Source organism: Haliotis rufescens, unplaced genomic scaffold (assembly GCF_023055435.1).
Source record: "Haliotis rufescens isolate VD_foot unplaced genomic scaffold, xgHalRufe1.0.p SCAF_9, whole genome shotgun sequence".
NCBI lineage: Eukaryota > Metazoa > Mollusca > Gastropoda > Lepetellida > Haliotidae > Haliotis > Haliotis rufescens.
The window spans coordinates 40,041,339-40,060,492 of NW_025964383.1; the positions used below are offsets into that span (position 1 = coordinate 40,041,339).

General features: G+C 41.5%; 1 long non-coding RNA gene across 3 annotated transcripts in view; it reads right to left on the reverse strand.

Moving 5' to 3' along the window:
• The window catches only part of LOC124125251, a 66,739-nt gene that overhangs the window by 8,821 nt on the left and 38,764 nt on the right, over positions 1-19,154 (reverse strand). For 2 of the 3 annotated variants that reach the window (XR_006859608.2, XR_007219587.1), the window contains exons 1-3: positions 6,810-6,920; positions 3,591-3,660; positions 1,028-1,318 (exon numbers count right to left, since the gene is read on the reverse strand). This is a non-coding gene — a long non-coding RNA (uncharacterized LOC124125251). Of the gene's footprint in view, positions 1-1,027; positions 1,319-3,590; positions 3,661-6,809; positions 6,921-19,154 lie in introns of those variants that run through there. The other variant, XR_007219586.1, reaches the window with a different exon arrangement.

Here is a 19,154-nt window from a genome sequence, read left to right on the forward strand (position 1 = left end):
CGTTCATAGTTTTACTTCCACCAGGATATATAAATACACGGATGGTAAATGCCACGACTGGCACTGGTAGGGTAACCAAAATATCACTGCATTGTCAATCCACCCATTGGCTGAATGTTTCACACTAAAGGATGATCGAAAATCAGCTAATTATGGGTATTCAACTTCAACGTTTATAGGACATCCACGTTTGTTTTACCAACATATCCTTGTTAAATACAGGTCATCTTCCCGAGGCAAGAGAGTTAACTGACTATAAAAGTCAAGTTTTCACCCTTGCCGAACTTGGCTGGTATTATGGAGTTACATTTTGGCTGGACTAACGAATCTATGCATAGTCCAATCAAAATCGCGCACCGAAATCGAAATCCGGTTCGTAAACTGTCGTGCAAATTTCGGTCGATTGCAGGATTTGCAAAGCATGTGCACCGCCAACTCGTTGTCAGCAGATATTTTCCACATCTTTTCATGTTTTTAATCAAGGTGCTCACTTGATTTGATGCATTTCGCAATGTAAGACCCGTTTTATCACAACAAAGATCTTGATTATTGATCAGATCGTCCTGACCGGGCGCCACCATTTGTGTGTGAAGCCAACGCAAGTGATACGAGAGGTGGAATCTGATTGGTCCATAGGAGAGGCTGAGAAGGGACATAACTGGTAATAGCCACTGGTGGCGCTACGATCGAGCCCAGTAATTCCAGCCTAGTTCGGCAAGGGTGGAAACTGTACTTTTAAAGTCAGTTAACTCTCTTGCCTCGGGAAGATGAATACATGTCAGCTTCCACTTTCTCTGTCGATATATCTTCAATAAATTACAATTTGTGTCACATTCTGAGTAACAAATGTACAACAGGTACTTGCGTCGATAGAAAGGTATGCTGCAATGGTATGCTTCGCGTCGCGTTGATGCGCAAGATCAAACTTATCTTGTGATATATATATTAAATCGTTGTTAAATACATAATAACTTCCCCGAACTCTGTTATCTTGCATTATATCTGTAATGAGATGTAATAATCATACCTTGTTCTGTTTCATATGAAACGTCACAAAAGTTGCCCGAGTAGTTGTTCCTACAGGACTTTGTACAATGTCCATTGTGTTGATTACAGATGTCACCAACGCAGTTACCCCCACACCTGTTGTTGCAAGTCCACCCGTACCAGCCTCGAAGGCAACCCTCCGAGCACTCCCCTGTGCCGCGAAAGCAGTGGATGTTTGTAGAATTGGGTATAGGTGCACACTGCTCGGAACAGTTTGTCTCACATTTCTTTCCAAATTTACCATCTGGACATTTTTCTTCAGCATGCAACTCTGCAATACAAAGTGTTTAATAAGAATTAATTACCTATAACAATTGCATATATACTAATAAGTATAATGATCAAGAAACGATGACTTGTCTTCTATGACTGTTTATCCACAGGTGACAGCTGATATAACCTCATGACAATTGGTAATCGGAATTAGCAATGTACTTATAGCACTAGACATAATCGATTTCCGAAAAGAACACTTCAAGTAGATAAACCTCTTTGGCGAAGGTCAGTTGGACATCAATAAATTAATTATTCGTCTTGCCCGTTTGGAAGACAAATCGTAGATGAACACCAGACACCCATACTCGCATGTAGCGAAGTGCGGCTCATAAAAACCAAGTAAATGTGCAAGGTATACCGAACAACAAAAGTTCCTGTGACATTGAATAAGATTTAATACAAAGTTATGTTTTTTACCAAATCTGAAACAATTTTTGGTTTGCAACAGAAAAAAGACTCCTGTAAGTGTTCAAATGTTTTAATTTGCCATACTGACTTCAGAAAATGCGTAATTTCATAAAAAAAACATGAACATGCCAAAATGTCAATCTACAAATCAATAGCGTGTGTATCCACCTCTGGTTGCGATGCAAGCAACACATCTTCGTCTCATGGAATAGATCAGGCGTCGCACAAAGTCCTGTGGGATATCTGTCCATATCTGCTGGAGCATGTTTCGAAGTTCCTGGAGTGTCTGTGGAACACGTGGTTGACGTCGAAGGCGCCGATCAATCTCATCCCACATGTGCGTTGTCATGTTGAAAGGTAATGCCTGGGCTATGACGACGCAAAAACGGTAGAACAACAGGGCCGATGATCTCGTCGCGGTACCGCTGTCCATTGAGATTTCTCTCTACCACTATCAAACGGGTCTTCTGTCTGGCTGTAATCCCACCCCATACCATAACGCTGCTGCCCCCGAACCGATCTTGTTCCATGACACAATTATTTACGTAACGTTCACCTCGACTTCGATACACTCGAATCCGTCCGTCGCTGTGGCTGAGGTGAAAACGAGACTCGTCAGTGAATAGAACTTGTCCCCAAGTAGACGCTGTCTGCACCACTGTAGACGTGCATGACGCTGGTTTCCTGTCAAAATGGGACGTCTGTCGGGTCTTCTGGCGACAATCCCAGCACATCTGAGGCGGCGACGTACGGTTTGTCAAGATATTCGTCGAAGGCCAGGGATGCTTATTGCAGTCACTGTTGCTGGCTGGAATCGATTTCGTAGGTGTGTTGTTCGAATCCAGTTGTCTCGTCGATTATTGGTTACGCGTGGGCTGCCGCTCCGAGGATGGTCTCTGACTGCATTCGTCTGTTGCCAACGTTGCCATAAACACCAAATGGTGTTTCTGTGGACGTTAAATTGTCTTGCTACATCACGTTGACTCGATCCTGCTTCAAGCATACCAATGGCTCGCAAACGCTCATTTTCGGACAGGCGCGGCATTTCGTAATGTTGAATAATTGCGTAGTTTTGTTGATTTTCTGAGTGGTTGTTGTCAGCACGATGCTAAACAATGCATATGGAATCCCGTTAACGCACCAATCTCATTAAAACCAGATCTTAGTTCTCGCTACCGCTAAACAAAGATCTGAAGACATCCCATTAGGGGTCACGTCAGAGCGACCTTTCATCCTTTCATATGAAAGTTACAGTCGGAATGTGATTTCTAATCATGTAATCTCGAAAACTTTAACATGGGGTATTCCGAATGATAGTTTCGGGTTTAACGACTGAATCCTTACAATCTAGACCATTCCAGAATGTTTTTTTGTTCAGGTTTCAAACTTGTAATCGAGAATTTGTCAAAATATGTTTCGAAGCGTAGTCTTCAATTTGAAATTTGTGCCTTAAAGCACGAGAAAGCTGCCTTATGATTGGTCATTCCATTGGTCGGTCAAAGTTCGCGCAAGGTCGGTCTGACGTGACCCGTAATGGGATGTCCTCAGATCTTTGTTTAGCGGTAGCGAGAACTAAGATCTGATTTTAATGAGATTGGTTAACGCACATGTTTTTATAATCATTCTTGGGTTGTGAAATGCATTGGGCTTGCGTAAAAGTAAACCTTTGCATGGAATGCATGCTTTTCTGTGGCAGTTGCGATTTTGTGACCATACATATACTACAATATTGAAAACCAAACTTTACTTGTTTGAAAAATACACTAAAATATTGGTGTCACAGGAACTTTTGTTGTTGAGTAGATATTAATTAGATTCACATATTCAGTAATAAGTAAACTGTAGTTGTAAAGCCTCACCTTTTACACTGATGATAATCAAAATAAAATGTATCACCATTTCTGTCTGTATTTGACTCCAATGCATCCACTGCAAAGAAGAAAATGCAACATTTCAAGTCTAACACATAGAGTAAAGGACATCTGCTCAGTTGGAGAACGACACGTTTCTCCAGATCCTGTTTCTATGATGTTGAGAAATTGAGACCTGGTAGTGGGAAATTATTTGTTTCTAAAGAAACTATTTTAGCATAATTGTATACTGCAGTTTATCTCAGCTAGGTTACGTAAAAGCCGCCAAGTTGAAACTGAACAATGATTTCCGAAATATTTAATATTGTTTTTATTGTAAAAATTCATGATTAATTACTCATTATAAGTTACCAATCTATATAATGTTAAAGCGACAGTGTTTGTTATCTAAACACCTGTTTCGAACAATGTAATCCACAAACATTTATCTTTTGACACAATACCAATTAATGTATGTTCCAAAGGAGACATCAGCGTCGATTCACACAAAATACCAGTGTGTTCGTTTGGGCGCCGAACAAATCTAAAATCTCTTAAATATGTGTAATTCGTCATATATCAACCAACATGTATGGTATTCGCGTTTCTTTTGTCGGTGAATATATGATAATTTAGCCTTAATTGGATTGGTTAGTTGGTTTGTTGTTTTACGCCGCACTCAGCAATATTCCAGCTATATGACGGCGGTCTGTAAATAATCGCGTCTGGACCAGACAACCCAGTGATTAATATCACAAGCATCGATCCACGCCATTAGGATCGATGACATGCATCAACCAAGTCAGCGAGCCTGACCACCCGATCCCGTAAGTCACCTCTTACGACAAGCATAGTCGCTTTTTACTGCAATCATGGGTTGTTGAAGACCTATTCTACCCCGGATCTTCACGGGTCGCCTTGATTGGAACCCAAAGTGTCTATAGTACTTTCTCATTATGCAACGTCTTCATAAACCCAATGACAGCTGAAAGCCAACCTACTGAGAGGCAGACTCCCTTGTATGCTGACATGAATGAGACAAAACACTTTCAACAATGATAGTATTGAAACCGACAAAATCTTCTCCATATTCATAAGAAATCTCAGCCAAAAGCAGAGTCGATTATACGATTCCCAGTATACCATGAGCATGTGTTTATGAATCATCCCCAAATAGTGATGATACTAGGTGTTCGCGAAAAAGTGTGCATATCCTGCCCAACCTGTTGCACCATTCACAAACACATGTAAAGGCAATTCAATTGTTCCATAATCATAAGAAATCCATTCTACGATTCCGGCTATACGAGGGCTGGTCAAAAAGCTCTAAACCTAACAAACGAAACCAACATCTGTGAAAGTGTTTTTAATTTTATCTTTCAACATAACCTCCCTGCTTTTCAATACACTTCTTATATCGATAGTAAAGATTTTAAATTCCTAATTTCTAAAGCCACCCTGAAAAACCCATTCACGGCACTTTGAGATCATCGTTGTCGTCATAGCGCTTTCCACGAAGATGTTCAGCAGAGGCAACAGGTTGAAATCACTTAGTGCCAGGAAGGCACCCACATTTTCGCACAGAAGCAAGTCGAGAGACTCTAGCAGTTAGTTGATGAAACAAATCAGCATAGTAGGCACCTCCTCAATTAGCTCTAAAGTTTCTCTGGCAATGTCAGTTCTTTCTTCTTTAAGATCAGAATTTAGAAACTTATGCGCCCATTGAGGAGATATTTTATTCATCTGTAAATAATGGGTTCAATGGATGCATGGCTTAGACCCGTGTCTTCATCAAGTTAAGCAATGGCAATACGTCTATCTGGCAGCATACGTTTTTCTAGCTCCTTGATTGGATCTTCTTTGATGGAAGTTGAGGGACGTCCAGAGAGGGTCATCCAGAGGGTCATCATCAAGGCTCGTTCTCCCGGCCTTAAGCATAGCTGCCCCACAGTGGAATAGCTAGAGCACTTATACCCCAACACTTGTGACATGCCGTCATGAATTTCTTCGGGAGTAATTTTCTCTTAAGTCAAAAACTTGATAACTGCTCGATATTCGTACTTTTCCATTTCTGGTTCCATTCAAACACCCCTATCACGTTCAACTGGCTGTCAACTGATATACACACGGCCTCAACAGACCAAATGCACTTGCAGTGAACTTCTCAAACAATGAACTACATTGACTAGTCCACTTGTTATGTCCAATAGTGGGAAGTTAGTCAGGCTTATGACGTTTTGACCGGCGCTCGTATCATAAGCATGAGTTTACGAATCACTATCAAATAATGATGGTACCACAGGTTCAGCGTGAAAATGACAGTATCCTGCCCAAAATAGTGACAACAGTCACAAACACACGCAGAGCCAGTCAATTGTTCACTTGAAAAAACAAAACCGGGAAAATATAGTACCAGTCAAAATAGGGAATAGCATCGGACATAATTTTGGCCCGTGAGGCGCCATATTTGGAAATGTCCTTCACATGTCTACCGTACAACTTTTTGAAAGCTTCACTGAGGCCTTGAATGTTGTAACCTTGATCAAACAACTTCTGGGCAAGAGGTTACGTTTTAAATACAGATATACCTTACCTTTTATTATATACGGTCTCAAAGGTAGTAAATGTTGTGTATTGAATATATTGTTCTATGTTCTATGTATGGATGTATATAATCTGTTACAAACGGTGTTACTGTTGAGTTATTGGCAGAGAAAAATTAACACTACATCTGTTTTGTTTTATAAAAAAAATCCTTATGTCAAGTAGGATTTACTTTGGGAATATATATTCTTATATAATGTACACAAGTTGAAGATGACAGTGCTTTGATATCTAAGTGTAAGTGTATAATTTGTACATTGAAATCGTGTTTCTCTTTCAAATTCTTTCTATCATGATTGTGTATGTTAATGTAAGTAAGACTAGCTTAGGCAAACCAACATGGTCTGCTATTAATATTGAATAAGATAAGCATGTAAAAAACTTGTTGGACACTTTAGATAAGAACAGTGCCCTGAGCAGAAAAAAAGACATCTAGCGATGAAGACAATTCAACTTTTAATAGACACTCTTCGAGTTGCCTTCAAAGAAAATAAGGGCGGTCCCAGCTTCGCCCATATGAGGCACACAAACGTGTGGGATCAACTGCCTCGATTGTTTTCATGTTTAAATACATTTGGCGGTGAATTTAAAACATTGAAAAATACAGCACTATTCTTATCTTACCTTTGATTATAGTCCATCAGTGGTTGCAGTGTCTTTACTTATTGAAACCTGTATCCTTGCAAGTATTAGTAACTGTTAGGTTGGCATTTGTTGCATGTGTGTCGGTGTATGCATCGATTAATATATTCTACATATACGTGTAGTTATTCAACGACTATTGGTTATTTGTATTATTATTATTTGCTTCGTATGATGCTATTATACATCGCAGCAATATATTTGACATTAACAGCATATACAACCTCGATATTGATTATTTTCATAACAGATAAAGGGCTCGTGCGCACACTGTTGCTGAGAACATGTCATGTGAATACTACGTCTACTATTGTTGAGGGTATTTATCAGTAAATGTTTATGTTTATGTGACGTTGATATTATCTTGAGTGTATTTAACATGCTATTTTAAGTTCATAACAGAGAGGACCGCCTCCGTGGTCTAGTGGTAGAGCGTCCGCCCGGAGAGCGGAAGGTCCGGGGTTCGATCCCGGCCGCGTCATACCAAAAGACGTTAAAAGATGGTACTTGTAGTTACCCTGTCTGGCGCTCGGCATTAAGGGGCTAAAACAAGGACTGGTCGGCTCGGAGTCAGTATACTGTGTCTGAGTGGGGTATTCATGTTAAACTGCGGCTTGGTATCTCAGTGGGCTAGTACTATAAATCGGCATCAGTCCGGACTAGTACAAGCAGCCACACACACGTGAATGCACGTCGCTATATAAGTGCAATAATCTTGGACGCGACGTTAAACCCAATTTCACCCCACCTCATAACCAATTACAAGAGGTCGACGTCATAACCACTTTCTCCTCATCACGTGGCCAATTATATATCAAGATAGCCAGTATTTAGTGAAGTTCCCTGCGAAGCTCCGGCGACAAACGACTCGCTGACTTAGTTGATGCATGAAATCGTATCCCAACTGCATAGGTCGATGCTCATGTTGTCAATTACTGGGGGGCACGGGTGGCCCAGTCGTCTAAGGCGCCGCGATTCGCTGTGCAGAGTTGCGTCCCTTGGGCACGCCAGAAACCTATGATTGTGGGTTCGAATCCCAGTTCGCCACGATTATGTTTCTAGGTTTGTCAGCACCACAACCGTGATCGTGGGTTTCACCGAAATGGTAAACGTCTGAGACCTGCATTACTTCGGGCTTTCCTCCCACAGTAAGCTGACACGCCGTGATATAACTGGAATACTGTTTAAAGCGGCGTTAAACCAAACTCACTCACTCACTGTCAATTACTGGAATGTTTGGTACAGACTCAACTATTTGCAGACCGCAGTCACACAGCTGCGATAATGCTGAGGGGGGCGTTAAACAACAAGAAACAAAATTAATGTAGCCTAGACAATTTATTGTACATACTTAATGGTTGATATTTGTGAATATACATAAATTTAATATTGTTACTTGTAATCTACAATCGAATATGCCAGAAGACTCCTGTATATAAGCTAATTGGTCAAGAGAGTATATGACCGTGCTGTTTGTGTGACGCGACATGACACTGTAAAGCTGTGCCTCTCTGTGCTTTGTTTGCACACGTAGTGTTAGTACATTTGTTAAGACCCAACTGTTCAGTTTTGGCAGTGGTATATTTGCTAATTGCAAGTCTATTTGATATAATTCCATATTATTTAATATTATTGTCTTTTGGATCAATATAAAATAGCATTAATTCTGTGTTTGTCATTGCACGTGGCTCAAACTGTTCAAACCTTTTCGTGATGCAGTCAAACACCAACTATAGGTGTGTGTTAGGTCTGTCTGAGATTATCCGTTGTCGTCCGCATCTGGGGCTTAGGTAAAATAGACTAGAAACGTGGAGTTTTGATGTACAATCTATACAAACATGTACTTTTAAAGGCCTCTTTTCTTTGACCTGACAATACGTAATATCAAACAACGATTGCACGCAATACACATACAGATCACTGAGATACCGTGCCGCAGCTGTAACAAGGTCAAATGGCTTGTTTACATCGCGTTCAAAATTATTGCAAGGGGCTAAAACAAGGACTGGTCGGCTCGGAGTCAGTATACTGTGTCTGAGTGGGGTATTCATGTTAAACTGCGGCATGGTATCTCAGTGGGCTAGTACAATAAATCGGCATCAGTCCGGACGAGTACAAGCAGCCACACACACGTGAATGCACGTCGCTATATAAGTGCAATAATCTTGGACGCGACGTTAAACCCAATTTCACCCAACCTCATAACCAATTTCAAGAGGTCGACGTCATAACCACTTTCTCCTCATCACGTAATATCAAACAACGATTGCACGCAATACAAATACCACCCAAAAGGTTCCTAGGCTTTTTCAAATCATATTATGGGGGCAGATGGGAAGATCCAACGATATGGTTGTGAAATGACTCTTCTACATCTCGCCTCGTCATATCTTCCGTATCACATTGCAACGACCTCTTGTTTGTAGAACATAATAAGAATTCATTTGGAACAATTGCCATCGTCACTTCATTTTCACGCTAGTTTTGCCCGTTTTAATTATGTGTACAGACGCTAGATTATTGCCTTGTCCTTGACTAAATAAATGCGACAAAAACATTTCCATATTCATGAGAAATCGCTACCAAAAGTCCATTGTACGATTCCGACTATATCATTAGCATATGTTTTAATAATCACCATCCAATAGTGATGATACCAGGTGTTCGCGAATAGGTGAGCGTATCCTGCACCATCGCAGGCACCCATCACAAACACATGCAAAGGCAAGTCAACTGTTTACCTGAACAAACATGGGAACAGCTGGTACATACTTCCATATAGTGCAAGAGAGCTTGGAGCACATGGTTTTTACCGTCATTTAGCGTTTAATGGTTCGGATACGTTGTACCTGCCATGACAGTAATAAATGTCGCATAGAAATATTTCACCAAAGCGACATTGCATTTGGTTACCTTACACGTGACAGGTTGGGTGTATATCAGTCTCTTAATATGATTCATTCTAGCGAAACACTGCTCTTGAGTGTGAGAGGAGGTACATGGAGTTAGTCCACCCAGTGTTTGGTGACTTTGCACTTCATAGTTCTATTGGATCGTTGTGCTCGTATGCAACTCTTAATAGACTCCTATTAGACTGCTATTGGACTCCTATTGGGCTCCTATGGGGCTCGTAACACACTCGTAGCGTACTCGTATGATACTCGTATATATGTAGTCTCTTCCCGAGTCCTAACCGAGTTAGGCTCGGGAGAGCTCGGCAACCACCTCGGCTAAGTGTGAGAGCTGCTTTACTGACAAAGTTTGTCTAAAAGCAGAATCGATTGTACGATTCCACTATATCATGAGCATGTGTGTATGAATCACTATCAAATAGTGATGATTCTGAACATCCGTGTCAGAAATCCAGTACTTCATAAAGAGACGACTTATATATTCATATAAACGACATTTGAATAACATGTTATGACATGATTGTAATTAATTACAAGAAGATGCTCAGATGTGCGTGCAAATTGTCCATCCAAAATCTCCATTTAGTGTTACAGCTCCTGTCAGCTACCCGAGCTGTGTATCTGTGTCGTTCTTCATTATGAATTTAGGGGCGGTCGGGTAGCCTAGTGGTTAAAGCGTTCGCTCGTCACGCCGAAGACCCGGGTTCGATTCCCGACATGGGTACAATGTGTGAAGCCCATTTCTGGTGTCCCCCGCCGCGATATTGCTGGAATATTGCTAAAAGCGGCGTAAAACTTACTCATTCACTCATTATGAATTTGGTTTATTTTAATTGCTTAATACTCGTCATCTTACTTTGAGCACATGCACTTTGCTACAGAGAGAGGGTTGAGGTGAGGTGAAATGGGATTTAACAAGATTATTGCACTTATTAAGCTACGTGCACTCACGCGCGCGCGTGCGTGCGTGCGTGCGTGCGTGTGTGCGTGTTTGTGCGTGTGTGTTTGTGTGTGTGTGTGTGTGTGTGTGTGTGTGTGTGTGTGTGTGTGTGTGTGTGTGTGTGTGTGTGTGTGTGTGTGTGTGTGTTTGTGTTGGTACAAGTCTGGGCGTATACCAATTTTATATTGTCAGATCACTGAGATACCGTGCCGCAGCTGTAACAAGGTCAAATGGCTTGTTTACATCGCGTTCAAGATTATTGCACTTTTACAGCGATGTGCGTGCGTGCGTGCGTTCGTTCGTGACTGCTTGTACTAGTCCGAACTGATGCCCATTTCATAGTGCTAATCCACTGAGATACCATGCCACAGTTTAACATGGATACCCACTCAGACACAGTATACCGACTCCGAGCCGACCAGTCCTTGTTTTACCCAGACAGGGTAAAACGTCGTTTTGGTATGACGCGGCTGGGGATCGTATCACCAGCATTCCGGTCTCCGGGCAGACGCGCTACCACTACCACACGAGAGAGAAAGAAAGCATTGCCTGCAGCCTAGATGGGGCTAAGCACTCTGTGTTGTCCTGGTAAAAAAAGGTTTTTGCATGCAACTGCCTACAGTTATTTTATTTACTTTTTAACGCCGCGCTCAGCAATATTCCAGCCATAAATAATCGAGCCTGGACCAGACGGTCCAGTGATTGACATTATAAGCATCGATCTACGCAATAGGGATCCGATGCCCCTATCACGTTAGTGGCTCGTACGATGATCGTGGATTGATGAACATCAATTCTTACGCGGATCTTTACTGGGGCCTCTACCTCTGTAAAGTCGGGGCGGTCGGGTAGCCTCGTGGTTAAAGCGTTCGATTCCCGACATGGGTACAATGTGTGAAGCCGATTTCTGGTGTCCCCGGCCGTAATAAAGTATAAATTGTATGTTGAGTTAATGTCACATTCGACGCCAACGACCCATAGAAACAACCCTTTATATATACGGAATGAACAAATAATCCATATTTTGTGTAACGAGTGTGCAGTGTTCGAGCACCGTGCGCTGCTAACTCCAATATAAAGTCACTCTGTGTTGCGTTCCCCGTCTGTCAAATTATTCGTGTCTTGCCCGGCCTTGATAACAAGGTGTGTAATTCAACTATTGTGCGCATATTATCTGGCTTGGTCGACAAGCACTATAGTTTGTATTGACAAAACTCCACTAGCATTCAATGAGTTTAATTTGCTGTCGATTTTAACACGAAGGTTATGGATCAGCTTAAGAAACGCACAATCGTAGGGTACAATTATAAAACCCAACTGAATCTTTGTCGCTTCGGGAAACGTTTCCATGTTATTATTCTACTTAAATAGATTTTAAAACGTCAAACACAACCAGCTCACACAATCACTGTCGCTAATTACAAGCAGACGTTATAGCATTTTAAATCAAGTGAAATGTCATACATGGTCTAGACTCGGAATGCTGCATCACATAAACGAATCTATAACATGCAGCTGTGACGTTACCTAAACTATTCCCCAGGAACGCACTACTCCTCAACATGTTACACACGGTAACTTCACAACAGTGAATGGTTATTGTACCGAAATCAATAAATGGTCTAATGTGGGGAGTGTATTGTCGAAAGCGGTGAGAGAGTTTTCTTTTCCGCTTTGTCACCTTCACATATGTAGCTGATAGTGTGAGGAACGATCAAAGGAGCATAAAGTATGATGACTGAGGAGGGCCATATCTACAACTTCCCATCCCCTGAGGGTGTGACGATGTGATGTACGATGTGATGCACGATGTGATGTCTGATGTGATGCACGATGTGATGTCCGATGTAATGTGCGATGTGATGTACGATGTGATGCACGATGTGATGTCTGATGTGATGCACGATGTGATGTCCGATGTGATGCACGATGTGATGTCCCATGTCATGTCCCATGTCATGTCCGATGTAATGCACGATGTAAGGTACGATGTGATGTCCGATGTGATGCACGATGTGATGTTCGATGTGATGCACGATGCGATGCACGATGTGATGCACGATGTGATGCACGATGTGATGCATGTAATACCAGATATTGTTATCAAACAGTGGTAACTTGAACGGCGAGTAATAAATATGTTTTGACAGAAGTATGATTGACGAACGAGGTGATGTCAGATGTAATGCACGATGTAATGCACGATGTGATACCCGATGTGATGTCCGATGTGATGCACGATGCTATGTCCGATGTGATGCATGAAGTGACATCCGATGTGATGTCCGATGTGATATCCGATGTGATGCACGATGCTTTGTCCGATGTGATGCATGATGTGAGGCACGATGTAATGCACGATGTGAGGCACAATGATGTAATGCATGATGTGATGTCCGAGGTGATGCATGATGTGATATCCGATGTGATATCCGATGTGATGTCCGATGTGATGCACGATGTAATGCACGATGTGAGGCACGAAGTGATGTCCGATGTGGTGCATGATGTGATGTCCGATGTGATGCACGAAGTGATGTCCGATGTAATGCAATATGTGATGCACGATGTTATGTCCGATGTGATGCATGATGTAATGCATGATGTATTGCATGATGTGATGTACAATGTGATGCACGAAGTGATGTCCGATGTGATGCATGATGTATTGCATGATGTGATGTACAATGTGATGCACGAAGTGATATCCGTTGTGATGCACGATGTGGTGTCTGATGTGATGCAAGATGTGATGTCCGATGTGATGCACGAAGTGATGCACGATATTGTGCAAGATGTGATGTCCAATGTGATGCACGATGTTATGCATGATGTAATGCATGATGTATTGCATGATGTGATGCACAATGTGAGGCAAGAAGTGATGTCCGATGTGATGCACGATGTGATGTCCGATATTGTGCAAGATGTGATGTCCAATGTGATGCACGATGTTATGCATGATGTAATGCATGATGTATTGCATGATGTGATGTAGAGTGTGATGCACGATGTGATGTCCGATGTGATGTCCGATGTGATGTCTGGTGTAATGCATGATGTTATGCATGATGTGATGTACAATGTGATGCACGAAGTGATGTCCGATGTGATGCATGATGTAATGCATGATGTGATGTCTGATGTGTTGCACGAGGTGATGCACAATGTGATGCACGATGTGATGTCCGATGTGATGCATGAGGTAATGCATGATGTATTGCATGATGTGATGTACAATGTGATGCACGATGTGATGTCCGATGTGATGCCCGATGTGATGCATGATGTATTGCATGATGTGATGTAGAGTGTGATGCACGATGTGATGTCCGATGTGATGTCCGATGTGATGTCCGATGTGATGTCTGGTGTTATGCATGGTGTAATGCATGATGTGATGTACAATGTGATGCACAAAGTGATGTCCGATGTGATGCATGATGTAATGCATGATGTAATGAATGATGTGATGCACGAGGTGATGCACAATGTGATGCACGATGTGATGTCCGATGTGATGTCCGATGTGATGCACGATGTGATGTCCGATGTGATGCACGAAGTCATGTACAATGTGATGCACGATGTGTTGCACGATGTGATGTACAATGTGATGTCCGATGTGATGCATGATGTAATGCATAATGTATTGCATGATGTGATGTACAATGTGATGCATAATGTAATGCATAATGTATTGCATGATGTGATGTACATTGTGATGCACGAAGTGATGTCCGATGTGGTGCATGATGTATTGCATGATGTGATGTACAATGTGATGCATGATGTGATGTAAGATATAATGCATGATGTAATGCATGATGTATTGCATGACGTGATGTACAATGTGATGCACGAAGTGATTCACGATGTGATGTCCGATGTGATGCACGATGCTATGTCTGATGTGATGCATGAAGTGATATCCGATGTGATGTCCGATGTGAAATCCGATGTGATATCCGATATGATGCACGATGCTATGTCTGATGTGATGCATGAAGTGATATCCGATGTGATGTCCGATTTGATATCCGATGTGATGTCCGATGTGATGCACGATGCTATGTCTGATGTGATGCATGAAGTGATATCCGATGTGATGTCCGATTTGATATCCGATGTGATGTCCGATGTGATGCACGATGTGATGTCTGATGTGATGCATGATGTGAGGCACGCTGTAATGCCTGATGTGATGCAAGATGAGATGCACGATGTGATGTCCGATGTGGTGCATGATGTGATGTCCGATGTAATGCATGATGTGATATCCAATAGGGTGCATGATGTGATGTACGATGTGATCCATGATGTGAGGCACGATGTGATGTCTGATATGATGCAAGATGTGATGTCCAATGTGATGCACGATGTTATGCATCATGTAATGCATGATGTATTGCATGATGTGATGTACAGTGTGATGCACGATGTGTTGTCCGATGTGATGTCTGGTGTAATGCATGATGTATGGCATGATGTGATGTCTGATGTGATGCAAGATGTGATGTCCGAAGTGATGCACGATGTGATGCCCAATGTGGTGCATGATTTGATGTCCGATGTGATGCATGATGTAATGCATGATGTATTGCATGATGTGATGTCCGATGTGATGCACGAAGTGATGTCCGATGTGATGGATGTTGTATTGCATGATGTGATGTACAATGTGATGCACGAAGTGATGTCCGATGTGATGTAATGTGTGATGCACGATGTGATGTCCGATGTGATGCATGATGTAATGCATGATGTATTGCATGATGTGATGTACAATGTGATGCACGAAGTGATGTCCGATGTGATGTAATGTGTGATGCACGATGTGATGTCCGATGTGATGCATGATGTAATGCATGATGTATTGCATGATGTGATGTACAATGTGATGCACGAAGTGATATCCGATGTGATGGACGATGTTATGTCTGATGTGATGCAAGATGTGATGTCCGATGTGACGCACGATGTGATGTCCGATGTGTTGCATGATGTGAGGCACGAAGTGATGTCCGATGTGATGCACGATGTGATGACCGATGTGGTGCATAATGTGATGTCCGATGTGATGCACGAAGTGATGTCTGATGTGATGCATGATGTGAGGCATGAAGTGATGTCCAATGTGATGCAAGAAGTGTTGTCCGATGTGATGCACGAAGTGATGTCCGATGTGATGCACGATGTTATGCATGATGTAATGCATGATGTATTGCATGATGAGATGTACAATGTGATGCACGATGTGATGTCCGATGTTATGCATGATGTAATGCATGATGTATTGCATGATGTGATGTCCGATGTAATGCATGATGTGATATCCAATAAGGTGCATGATGTGATGTGAGATGTGATGCATGATGTGAGGCACGATGTGATGTCTGATATGATGCAAGATGTGATGTCTAATGTGATGCACGATGTTATGCATGATGTATTGCATGATGAGATGTACAATGTGATGCACGATGTGATGTCCGATGTGATGCATGATGTACTGCATGATATGTTGCATGATGTGATGTACAATGTGATGCACGAAGTGATGTCCGATGTGATGCATGATGTGATGTCCGATGTGATGCATGATGTAATGCATGATGTATTGCATGATGAGATGTACAATGTGATGCACGAAGTGATGTCGTATGTGATGCATGATGTATCGCATGATGTGGTGTACAATGTGATGCACGATGTGATGTCCAATGTGATTCACGATGTGATGTCCGATGTGATGCACGATGCTATGTCCGATGTGATGCATGAAGTGATATCCGATGTGATGTCATATCCGATGTGACGTCCGATGTGATATCCGATATGATGCACGATGCTATTTCCAATGTGATGCATGATGTGAGGCACGATGTAATGCATGATATGATGCACGATGAGATGCACGATGTGATATCCGATGTGGTGCATGTCGGATGTCCGATGTGATGCATGATGTAATATCCAATAGGGTGCATGATGTGATGTCCGATGTGATGCATGATGAGAGGCACGATGTGATGCACGATGTTATGCATGATGTAATGCACGATGTATTGCATGATGTGATGTACAGTGTGATGCACGATGTGATGTCCGATGTGTTGTCCGATGTGATGTCTGGTGTAATGCATGATGTATGGCATGATGTGATGTCCAATGTGATGCATGAAGTAATGCCCGATGTGATGCACGATGTGATGTCTGATGTGATGGAAGATGTGATGTCCGATGTGTTGCACGAAGTGATGTCCGATGTGATGCACGAGGTGATGCACGATGTAATGCATGATGTGATGTTCAATATGATGCACGATGTGATGTCCGATGTGATGCACGATGTGATGCACGATGTGATGCACGATGTGATGCACGATGTTATGCACGATGTAATGCACGATGCGCTGTCCGATGTTATGCACGATGTAATGCACGATGTAATGAACGATGTGATGTCCGATGTTATGCACGATGTTATGCACGATGTTATGCACAATGTGATGTCAGATGTGATGCACGATGTGATGCATGACGTGATACACGATGTGATGCACGATGCGATGCATGATGTGATGTCAGATATGATGTGCGATGTGATGCCCGATTCACGATGTGATGCACGATATAATGCATGATGCACGATGTGATGCACGATATAATGCATGTTGCACGATGTGATGCACGATATAATGCATGATGCACGATGTGATGCACGTTGTGATGCACGATGCGATGCACGGTGCGATGCACGATGTGATGCACGATGTGATGCACGATGTAATGCATGATGCACGATATGATGCACGGTGCGATGCAGGATGCGATGCACGATGTGATACACGATGTGATGCATGTAATACCAGCGTATTTTTATTAAAAAGTGGTAACTTGAACGGCGAGTAATAAACATGTTTGGACAGAAATGTGATTGATCTTATCAGCCACGTAATCTTGCGTGAAACACATATTGATCCTAACTACCCATCCCTCATTACAAATAATTATGAATTACAAAAAAGAATATGAACCTGTGACTTCAACCGCTTTTTAATTACTTCCTGAGAAAAACGAATGAATTGTCACTGAAATCCTGTAACTTAAGATTTGTTTCCGGATCCCGACTGACCTAATTAAACTAAATATAAGTCTGCTTGAGAACACATTCATCTGATGCCGTTATTCACCTGTGAAGATAACTCGTCGTATGAAAACAAACTAGCCAAAAGTGAGGTCGTCGTCCTGCGAATATTTTAATCCGCCAATCTAGTTAAACAATGGGTATCGAGTGTTATTTTAAAAACTCGAGCAAGTAAAAAAGTGGAACTGGGTTTAAAACGAACGAAAAAAAGACAATAAGGGTGGAATATTGATTGAGGGCATCAGGGGATTATTGATAGGGCATACCAGTTGATGCATATGTCTTTTTAATGGTAAGACGAATGCACTTTGAAAACTATTAGAACACATTGTAGAGGTAAAGGCAATCTTCAAAGTTTCATTTATGTTATATTTAGAAAGAGCATTTGACTTATGTTTGACTTTTGAATGGCCAGTCCACATTTAGAAGAACATCATTAACAGAATCGATATTCATCTAAAACGCGACACGGTGCTGGGTTGTTATTATTTATTGAAGCACAGTACATAACAAAGCTAAAAAAGTAAACAAACCAATGTCATCTATAATGACATCACAATTTATTGGAATGATACATTTTACCAATGACGTGTCTATCAATAAAAGCGGACATAACCAATGCGATATTTTAAAACAACAACAACAACAACAACAACAACAACTATGTGCTTGCGATTACAAGAGGCAGCAGGAAATAAACATTTGAGTATGAAAGAAGAACGTAACGGTGGTAATTATACGAAAGAGACTCACTACAAAAAAAACGAACACGAAATAAAACAGTCATGAAAATAGATTTTATTAGTTAGCATATTCACAAAGTCGAACATACCGACGGACTTTAATAAGAGTAAATTTCACGAGTGGCGTATCGTCCCTAATTTCTTTTGGCAAATGAGTTATTTTCATTATTATCTGAAATTGTATGTCACGACCTTGCCCATTTAAACTGCATAAATATTTGCCATAGTTCCAATTACACACTCATATAAAGCAAGCACACAAAACCAGTATTGTAAATACATAGTTGATTCAATATAACACAAACAAGACTGATTAAAACATTATTGGGAAAAACATATTGGGCAAAAAAGAGCAACTTTCAACACTCCCTAAAACACGTACTTCTAACGCATATTTACAATCAATACAGTATGTCTATAGCTTTGATAGAAACCAATTCATATTTGTTTATACTTTAACATCACACGACTACTTACAGGGAAACAGAATTTTCAGATTTGCTGCCCCAGTAAGAATCCATATTGTCCATGTAGTGCACCAGAATGTGTGACAAAGAAAATGTCATCACAAGGGATCATAGT